The following is a 10,966-nucleotide window of genomic DNA, read 5'->3' on the forward strand; positions in this document are numbered from 1 at the left end:
AAAATATAAATTAACCATATAATTTATATATATTACACAAGTGCAAATATCTAGAAACCCATTTCTAAATATTCTAAGTGTTGATATTTATTTATTAGATCATATCTTAAGTAAATATCATGGTGTTTGCCTAGCTTGTTATTGGGTATGACCAGACTCGGATCATAACATACTAGTCACATCAACTCTAATATGTGTCTTGGGCAGATCGATTCCTATAGATTTTACTATACTAATGCTCGTTATACCAACCACAAGAGAGCACAATAAACAAAATAGTAATATAACCGAAATGATGTCCATAAGATTTGACGGCTGAAGTTAATCTTGTTTAGCAACTTTAAAGTATCTTATATTAGATGTAACACACCAAGTACTTTGCTTGTATGTGGAGCTATGACAACGTCTGAAAAGTAAACTTAACAAAAAGAAAATTACAAGTATAGATGTTTCTAAAGATTTGGGACATTAAGACGGATTTGATGCATCCTTAGCTTCAATAATGTACATACTTTTATAAAGCATCTCAATTGCGTTGTCACAAACAAAATAAATATGTTAATTGTTAGTTTTAGTGTCCAATTTTTATAAGTAGTCAACGTAGGTTTTTCAGGTCCAATCACTTTTTGTTATTCCAAAACCTTTGACCACTCTCGATTATGTAGTTGGTTTTGACCATCAAAAAGTCAACTACCACGAACAACTCCACTGTACTAAAAGAAGTCATACTTGTCAAAATAACAAAAAAGGTTAGACAAAAATAAATAGTCTCAACTACACATGCAACTAACACAATTTCAGCACTTCCTTTCCAGTGCACATGAACTTCATAATCTGACCGTAAAAAAGTAAACATTTAAGAATAATTGTTGGGCCTAGTTGTTTTGGTTTGTGCTTAGTCTATTTGTTTGTTTTGGGCTGCGTATGTAAACCGAGATCCCTTTGACTCTCGGTGGGCTTTTGGTCACTGTTGGGCTTGTGTATTAAGTACCCTATATATAGAATGCATTGTATAGGGTTCTAGGTTGTTCATTCACTTGTTTGTTTGGTCGTCTAAGTGCTTTACTAGACGTGTTTTATAATCACCGTGCTTAAGCACCCGACATATAATAATACGTGTGTTTTGAAGCAACTCTTGTGTTAAGTGTTTGTGTTCCTTGAATAACTTAGTGTTGGAATTCCGCACCAACACCTAGTTTGTTGATATCATAATTGTAGTGATCCATATTCGGGACTTACAATTGGTATTAGAGCCTTAGACCTATTCAGGCTCGTTATTGTGATATCAAGGATTCAAGATCTTCATCTTTTGGTGGTTGTGTTTGTATTTCCGGTGAACAAGTGATCGGAGAAGAGGAGGATATGCTTGTTTTGGTAAAAGATTGATTTTGGTTTGGAAACAAATCAAATTCCTCTTTTCTCGGAAGTTAGTTACGATCTTGATTGACTTTTGTGTAGAATTAGTGTTCTCGGCCACAATCCGTTCTTGGCTACATTGATTTTTCAGCCACAATCAGTTCTCGGCTACACTTAGTTTTTGGCTACTATTGGTTCTCGGCTATTACTAGTTTTAGGCTAAGGCAATTCTCAGTTGATTTTGGGTTTTCAGTCAATTTTTTTAGTTCTCGGCATCTGTTCTCGGCTGCCATTAGTTCTCGGTCAAACCTTTGGTACTCGGTTACGTTTTAGTCAACAACACCTAGTTCTCGGTTAACTTTTGGTGAATCATCTGGACCTTGGCTGAGTGAACTGTAATATCTGTTTGGGCCTGATTAATTTAATTTGGGCAGTACTTGGACTATGAGACCCTTTACCACTTTATTCTGGAGTCGGGGGAGAGTGAAATTTTTTTTTTTTTTTTACATTTGATTTTACAAAAGGGCATGCTGAATCATATATCTATCCATATATCGGGATAGATAGATTGACCATCACACCCGAGATCTTTGATAGTGGCGGTATCCACTCATATGGCCATGTTCTATTCGGAGGAATAAAATAAAATTGTATTTCGGAGAGATGGCTGAGTGGTTGAAAGCCCCGGTCTTGAAAACCGGTATAGTTTACTATCGAGGGTTCGAATCCCTCTCTCTCCTTTTTTGCTTGTTGAATATATTTTTTTATTTATTGGATTGATTTTGACCGGATGGTTTCATTCTCATAAATAAGGGGAAGTGGCTAGGCTATCCCGCCTAGCCAATCCAGAAAAATGGATTAAATATAAATAAAATCTTTTGTTTATGACAATATATGAGGGAACCGAAGTGACTCCTATTTCAAGTCTTTGATTTCCTATCTCAATTAAGAGGGGTCATGGAAAGAACAGGTTCAAAATCATGATCAATTCCTATATAATGTTTGATGTCATTAACTTTTAAAAAATAATATTAGCAATGGTTCAACCAACACTTCACTCCATAATATTTGGACTAATTTAAAATGGATCAGTTAACTATTAGCAATGGTTCAACCAACACTTCACTCCATAAAGAACTCGTCTCTATCATGGGGACCACCACTCGTATACCCCGTCCGAGTGGTTTAGTGAATGGAAATTTCAGTTTGAGAAATACGTTAAGATGAAGGATGCCAAAGTTTGCAGAAATATTGTCAGGGGGCTCAAAGAATTACTTATCAACGAGAAATCAACTTAGATTATTGTGAAGCCCGTTGCATTGTATGACAATGATGACTTTGCTAAAGTTGAGGAAGATGAAAGGTCTCTTTCTACTCTAACCATGGCACCCTCACCTTAGATTGCTATTGGCTTTAGAGAACTACAATTTGCTAAAGAGTTGTGGGAGGCGTTGATTGAGGTGCATGAGGGAAACGAAGATATGGAAAGGAGTCGCCAAGACTTGCTGCGACAAAAGTTCAACATGTTTAATCATATTCTGGGGAAACGTTGGAAACTCAACTCCAAAGGTTCATAGCATTGGTGACTGAAATGAGATAAGCAAGTATTTATCTAGAAACCTCTGAGATAAATAACAAGCTGGTGAACTTATTGCCAATGAGTTGGGATATGAATGTTGCTGTTATATAAAAGACTAAGGATCTCCACATAATGTCTCTCTCTAAGATGATGGCTATTATCAAGGCATGTGATATGTATGACAAGCAACGTGCAATAAATCATGCAAACTCCTACAGTGCAGCTGGGTACAACGTTGCTTCCAACAGTGCCCTCATCTCTCAAGACAGTTTCTCAATGTTCAAGGCTACTCAACAACCACCTCAGGGAAACTTTCAAATGTTCACATCCACTCAAGGCCAACCATCTTCCATTCCACCCCAACCAGCTCTAGTATTCTTCACTAAGTCTGGTCAATCTTCAGCTGACAATGGAAAAGCTTCATCCTCAGGGGTAACTTACAGTCAGAACTCTAGTCAGATTCCTTCCATTCCAAAAGAGAATTAGGAGAATATAGTTCTAATGGCGGGATTCATGAATTGTTATAATGCATTTTTAGCTGGAGACTTGGTTCAACCTGTGGTTGCTGCTGAACTCGGTCAGATCCATCCTGATGATGTTGAAGAAATGGATATTTCTTAGCAAATCGCCATGGCAGTATTTCGGGCCAAGAAGTTCACTAAGAGGACGGGTAGAAACAATTCGAATATGCCTAATAATCATAAGCTGGGTTTTAACAAAGACACTCTGAGATGCTACAACTGTCACGAGCCGGGTCATTTTGCTCATGAATGTACTAACCCAGTAAAGGATGGAAACACGGAAAGGGCTAGAGGTGAAGCTGGATGTAGTTCAAGAAATGGTGAAAAGGGATTGGTTTCTCAACAATTCTCTTGGGAGGGTTAGATAGTTGTGCTCAACATTGGAAATCAGACCGCAAACTACACAAATGTTGAAGACATCGGGGAAGAAAATGCTACTGAGGAGAAGATTACGGAACTTCAATTTGCATATATGGCGTTATGTTAGTACATTGTTTTGCGTCTAGAGTCTTTGTATTTATCGTTATAGTATTTATCGTTTTATTTATGTAATAAAGTATTAAGTTATTATTGTAGTTCGTTAAAGTATAGTCTAGTTCGTTAAGGATGTTTAACGAACTAGATCTAAGTTAATATCTCTCCTGATTCGTTAAGGATGTTTAGCGAATCAGGGGGTGTTTCGTTAAGTTTATTTATATTTTATGTATGTAACGAAGTGGATGCTAGTTCATTACGGAATGTGTAACAAACTAGATCAATATTCTATTTATAGTGGCTTCAGTCCACAGTTTATTTAAGTTTTGAGTTAGATTATCGAACCTCTACCAAAATATCCTCTCAAGCTTCAATATTAATATTATACACATACATACAACTACTATATCATATATACAACATACATTCAATCGTAATTATGAACTAGATCTGTATTAAGTGTTAATTATATATAGCTCAAATTTGAAATCTGTGTATTGGATTAACGTGTTCAAACAAGTGGTATCAGAGCTTTCTGTGCTCGTTTACTCTTGAATTGGATGTTAATTGGTGTTATTTAGATTGATAATTTGTAGTTTTTGTGTTAAGTTTAGATCCAATTTGATTTTGGATTGAATTGAGTTAGATCTGTGTTGGAAATGGATTGAGTGGTTTGGATTCGAGATCGGTAAAGTATTAGTAAGGTTTGGTAGTGAGAAATTGGAATTTGGACTGTTGTTTGATTGAATTGGTTTGGTTTTGGATTTGGCCAAAAACAGGGGGTTAAGTTTTGGTCAAATTGATTGTGTTATAATGTTAATTGAGTTACGGGACAATCCGAGTTGGATTCGCGATGTGTTTCCGAGTGTTATGGTAATTTGATTGAGCGATTTGGTTGAGTATCGAGTGTGTATTACAAATTTGTGTCTAGGTTAAAAGTTCATACATTTTTTCCACATTTCTGGAAATTTGCGTTTGAAGGTTTGAACATTTGAAGATTCAAGTGGTTCGTTAACCTTTCAGTCTAATTCGTTAACCTTTCAGCCTAATTCGTTCACATCTTTAAACTGATTCGTTAGGATGATTAGCTGATTCGTGAAATATTTCGTTAAACATTCCGATTCTTATTACACATTCTAATTCGTGTTACCTAATTCGTATGACATGTGTCTCACCTCATTAACTGTAATCATAACAACTTTTGCCACGTGGCAATTGTTTTCAGAAGTTGGTTACAACCGTCGTAACTAACTGATTCGTTATTAGTTGATGTTGGAATCAATCTGCCGAAGACACATATTAGAGTTGATGTGGCTAGTACGTATTGATCCAAGTCGGGTCATACCCAATAACAAGCTAGACCAATGCCACGATATTTATTATTAGATATGATCTAGTTAAAAAATATCAACACTTATGATATTTGAAAATGGTTTTCTAAATATTTGCATTTGTGTGTTAAATAAATTATATGGATAATTTATATTTTGAGAGATGTTATTTAAATTGGTTAAATAACATAGCATGTTACTTATGATATGTTTTATAACATAAATATTATAACTAAATATTTGTAAGTAATTAAAAGGGGATTTGAAATTTGGGTGGGAAAATTCTTCCCTCTTCTCTCTCCTCCTTTTATTTCTTTCAAGACATGCAAGAGATTCTATTGGAAGATCATTATTCTTGGGTGAATAATAATTTACACATTCTCTCACACACACATCTCTCTCTCTCTTTTCTCCCTTTGAGGCCGAGAATAAGAAGAAGAAAAGGAACAAAGGTTGTTCGTGCATCAAGTGTTAGGTCCCTAGCAACCAAGGTGTTTGTTGGAGCTCGTTGGGTATACAAGCTTGAGGTTTCCTCCATTGGAAGCTAGCCATTCATATCTTTCATCCTCTTTATCTTTCGGACTTGAAGGTATGATTCATGCAACACCCTGTGGTTGTTTTGATAGCAAGTATTTTGTAAATGGATCCGAGCATTGGGTTTTATATAAACGGGTTTTATATGTATTGGTAAACAAGATTTAAAACTAATTATTTCTGCTGCGTTTTTCTATATAATGGGTTATATGGACTTTGATAATCTTGTTAAAACCCAACATTGGTATCAGAGCCGCTTATACGGATACATGCTTCATAGATCTAAAATTTTCGGGTTTTATGGTGTGGTTCACCATATGGCCGAAAGTTTTTTGAGTTTTTGGTTACCCATTGGTTCCTCAAGATTATACTTTACATGCATGTGATAATCTTGAAGAATTAATTTATATGGATGATTAATTATTTTGTTTGGACAAAACCCGAAACTTTCGGTTTTGTTCCTCTTGGCCGAAAGTTTTATGGGTTAGAGGGGAACCATTTTGGTCTTCTAAGACCTTGCATATTTGGATGTGCGTTTGGATGTTCATAACCTAGCCATGACCTTTGGATGTGTGTTTGTGTTGTGATTTATTCGATTTATTCAATTTGGTTGTAATATTCATTTATTTGGGTTTGTAATCTATTTATTCATTCATTTTGGTTTGTAATAATAAGTAGATTAGTTGTATTTCTTTTACTAGAGAAAATGTATTAGGATATTTTTTTTTTGTAAAAGAAGAAGCAACAAAGTTACGGTTTTGGTTTTGGCCTTAATGGACCTCATAGTCCAAGATGGGATTTTAGCCCAATGACCAAAGCCCAAACTTGGAGGCCCATGGAAGCTAGGAGATGAAGTTGGAGCCCAAATGGAAGCCCATATAAAGTGGAAGAGTCACAACACAAGGTGGACACTTGAAGTATATAGATGCGGGATCAAGTGGAAGTTCACCGACACATGCCTTGTGTCATTCTCGTCCCTTAGGAGAGACCTTTTGGCACACTTGTTTCGGTCAACAAGTTTTGTCATTCTAGGTGGTTATGGTTATGGACTTGTGTTTGTTTTTATGCTTGTGTGGTTGATTTATGTTTATTGTTTTATCATGTTTGGATGTTAACAATTAAAATCGACAACTAGCATAAAAGTGATTCCTTTGAAATTATTAAGTGATAAAATTGGTTTTATTAACTATTAATGATTTCATAATAAAATGGGTTTTATTAAAAGGAATTTGAAAATTGGTTTTCAAAGGTACCATACATTTGAATGCATGCAAATGGAAAGTACATTAAAATAGTTTTCCAATCTAGAATTTTGAAAACTAAAATCCCTTTTAAAAACAAGTTGAACACCATCCTTTTATACGACACTTAAGTCACTTGTAGCCTTGATGTGGGGTAAGGGTCACCTAACCACATTTAAGAAAACTTATGATCTTTCGGTGGTTTTACAATACTTTTGGGATGAGGGTCACCTAACCACTTGTATGTGTAAACTCACACGTGTGTGTAAGTAGGACGACTTGATTTGAAACCATGTAAATAGGGTCACCGGCATATGGTGTTTAAATGGTGTTGATGGGATTAAACGTGCCAACTAAACATATGATGTTTAACCGATCCCATAAAACTAGAAGTTGCAAAGGGTTGCAATTGTCAAACGTTGACTACCTTGTTAATTTGAATAGTTGGATAAAGGTCACCTAACTACTATATGAATGAAACGTTGGATTCTTGATTTTAATCAATAATTGTCTTGGAGACATTAAAGGGTATTAAAGGTTAAAATTTATTGATATCGAAAATACTAAATTGAACTTTGTTAAAATCTTTTATAGATGACCGCAAACAATCAACAGAACACTATTATCCCTCACGTGCATAATCTATCACTGAGATCCATTCTGGATAAGGATTGTCTAAACTTTAACAACTTTATGGACTGGTATCGAAACTTGAGAATTGTTCTCAAGCAAGAGAAAAAGTCCTATATATTAGACGATCCTATTCCCGATGAACCCGACGTCAATAACTTGGAAGCCTATGCGGATTGGCTGAAATACACCGAAGATTCGGTGCAAGTTTCTTGCCTCATGTTAGGAACAATGATTCCCAATATCCAAAAGGATTTCTAGAATCATGGGGCATATGACATGATAACCCAGCTTAAGGAAATGTTCCTTACTCAAGCTAGGGTGGAGCGCTTCGAAACGGTTCGAGCACTTCATGCATGTCATATGGAAGAAACCCAATCCGTGTCTTCTTATGTGCTTAAGATGAAGAGCCACATTGATCGGCTTGAACGGCTTAATTGTCCCATCTCAAAAGAGTTAGCCTTGGATTTGATCCTGAACGGCCTAACTAAAATGTTTGAGACATTCTTCATGAACTACAACATGAACGGATGGGACAAAAGCATTGGTGAGCTTCACGCAATGCTTAAGACAGCCGAATCCGGCATGGGTAAAAAGGTTTTACCCGTTCTTGCGATCAATGAGGGTGGCTTGAAGAAAAGGCATCACCCGGAACCAAAGGAAAAGGTTTCCGTTGGTAAGGGGCAAGTTAAGAAGGGGTTCAAAGGAAAGGCAAAGGCGGACTCCAAACTCAAGAAGCTAAAGGTTAGCGCTGAGGATCTGTGATTTGGTTGTGGGGAGATAGGTCAGTGGATGAGACACTGTCCGACCTATCTCAAAGAGTTGAAAGCTAAGAGGGATGCGGGGAAAACCTCAGGTACAACTTTCATGATCCACATTGATCTTAATATTATCTTGTTTATTAGGAAAAATGACCAAAGAACCTTTTAGTGGAACTAATGAAAGGGCGACAGACTTATTAGGTATCATACATTCGGATGTATGTGGTCCTTTTAGGACAATGACAAGGAATGGTGAAAGATACTTCATTACCTTTACCAACGATTATAGTCGCTATGGGTATGTGTTCTTGTTAAGACACAAAAATGAAGCCTTTGAAATGTTCAAAGTCTTCCAAAATGAAGTACAAAATCAACTCAACAAAACAATCAAAGTACTACGTTCCGATAAAGGAGGTGAATACCTCAATGATGCGTTTCTAGAACATCTTAGGAGTTGTGGGATTGTCTCACAACTTACTCCACCTGGAACACCACAACATAATGGTGTGTCTGAAAGGAGGAATCGAACTTTATTGGATATGGTTCGATCCATGATGGCTAGAAGCACATTACCTCTATCATTTTGGGGTTTCGCTTTGATCTCTGCTGCCCGTTTTTTAAATATGGCACCAACCAAGAAAGTGAAAAGGACACCTTTTGAAATATGGCATGGAAAGGTTCCATCGTTATCATATTTAAGGGTATGGGGCTTTGAGGCTTATGTTAAGATCTACACCCTAGACAAACTTGAAAGTCGATCCACTAAGTGTATCTTTGTAGGATATCCCGAAGATTCGATGGGATATTATTTCTACGATCCAAATGAGCATAAAGTGTTTATAGCTCGCAAGGCAAAGTTCTTGGAAAGAAGGTTCCTTATGGAAGGAACTGATACAACTATGGAACTCGAGGAGGATCGAGAACCACAAGCCGATACACGTTTGGTTGACACTAGCAATCAACAAGAGGTTGTTGATGATGATCAAATGGTTGATCAAAACACACAAAACATTCGCAAATCTGGTAGAATTAGCACCCCACCTGAAAGATATGGATTTTTCATGGATGGATGCTATGTGGTGGATCCCAACGAACCAACCACATACCGAGATGCAATGTCACAATCTGATTGTGATAAATGGTTGGAAGCCATGAACGTTGAGATGTAATCCATGCATGACAATCAAGTATGGGACTTGGTTGCTCCACCTCTTAATTCCAAACTAGTTGGAAGTAAGTGGGTTTTCAAGAACAAAACTTATATGCATGGAAACTTGGATACTTATAAAGCTAGACTTGTAGCAAAAGGTTTCACTCAAACTCAAGGGGTTGATAATGATGAAACTTTGTCGCCCGTGGCAATGCAAAAGTCTATAAGGATATTGTTTGCCATAGCCGCATATTATGACTATGAGATATGGCAAATGGATGTCAAAACTGCTTTTCTAAATGGACACCTTGAAGAAGATGTCTATATGATTCAGCCTGAAGGTTTTGTCGATCCACAACATCCTAATAAAGTATGCAACTTGAAGAAATCAATCTATGGATTGAAACAAGCATCTAGGAGTTGGAATCACCATTTTGATGATGAAGTTAAGAATTTTGGATTCATCAAAAACGCTGATGAGGCTTGTGTGTATAAGAAAGCTAGTGGGAGCATCATTACCTTCCTGGTATTATATATCGATGACATATTACTGTTTGGAAATGACATTCCAACCTTGGAAGGTGTAAAAGCCTGGCTTGTGAGCTGTTTTTCCATCAAGGATCTTGGTGAGGCCTCCTATATTCTGGGAATAAGGATCTATAGGGATAGATCAAGACGGTTGATAGCTTTGAATCAAAGTGCATACATTGACAAAATATTGAAAAGGTTCAAGATGGAAAACTCTAAGAAAGGTTTGGTACCTATTCAAAGAGGAACAATGTTGAGTGTTTCTCAATGTCCAAGCTCAAAGGATGAGCAAGACAAAATGAGTGGAATCCCAAATGCATCTTCTATAGGATTGTAACGCCCTGGAATTTGACTGGTAGACAAAAATCAAGGAATCATCGGAAACTATACACTTTGGGGTTCTGGACGATAAGTTCGGAACCCATATCATTGGAGAAATCTGCTTTTATCATTTGAAATGTTTATTTTATAAAACGACATTTACGCCTGGAAAATATTAATTTTTATGCTTTTGAAAAATAAAATGTTCTTATTTAAAAAAAAAAAAAAAAAAAAAAAAAAAAAAAAAGATTTTAAATAATTATTCGGAAAATGGTTTATAAAAGTTTTGCTGAAAAAGTTTTAGTTTGTTTAAAAAAACTTATGAACTCGACTAGTCTTGACCCGTCGGTAGCCTAAACCCGAACCCGAGTCACCCGAGTATTTAAGCGGAAAATCAAGTATTCTTACACCATCTCTTTCATTTCCACCAACACTTCCCACCCAAACACTCCCACTTCTAGAGAGAGAGTAGTGAGAGAAAGTCATCCAATCTAAGATTCGAGTCCACCAATCTGTTTATCGTTGTTGTCGGTAAGATCT

General features: G+C 36.4%; 1 non-coding gene across 1 annotated transcript; it reads left to right on the forward strand.

Annotated features, from left to right (window-relative positions):
- The first annotated feature begins 2,013 nt into the window (after nucleotides 1–2,013).
- Nucleotides 2,014–2,096, forward strand: TRNAS-UGA (transfer RNA serine (anticodon UGA)). The gene has a single exon. It is a non-coding gene; the product is annotated as a tRNA-Ser (tRNA).
- Nucleotides 2,097–10,966: the final 8,870 nt, after the last annotated feature.

Source organism: Bidens hawaiensis, unplaced genomic scaffold, assembly GCF_021521415.1.
Source record: "Bidens hawaiensis isolate Kalapana, Puna unplaced genomic scaffold, B.hawaiensis_p1.1 tig00001093_1, whole genome shotgun sequence".
NCBI classification, from domain to species: Eukaryota; Viridiplantae; Streptophyta; class Magnoliopsida; order Asterales; family Asteraceae; genus Bidens; species Bidens hawaiensis.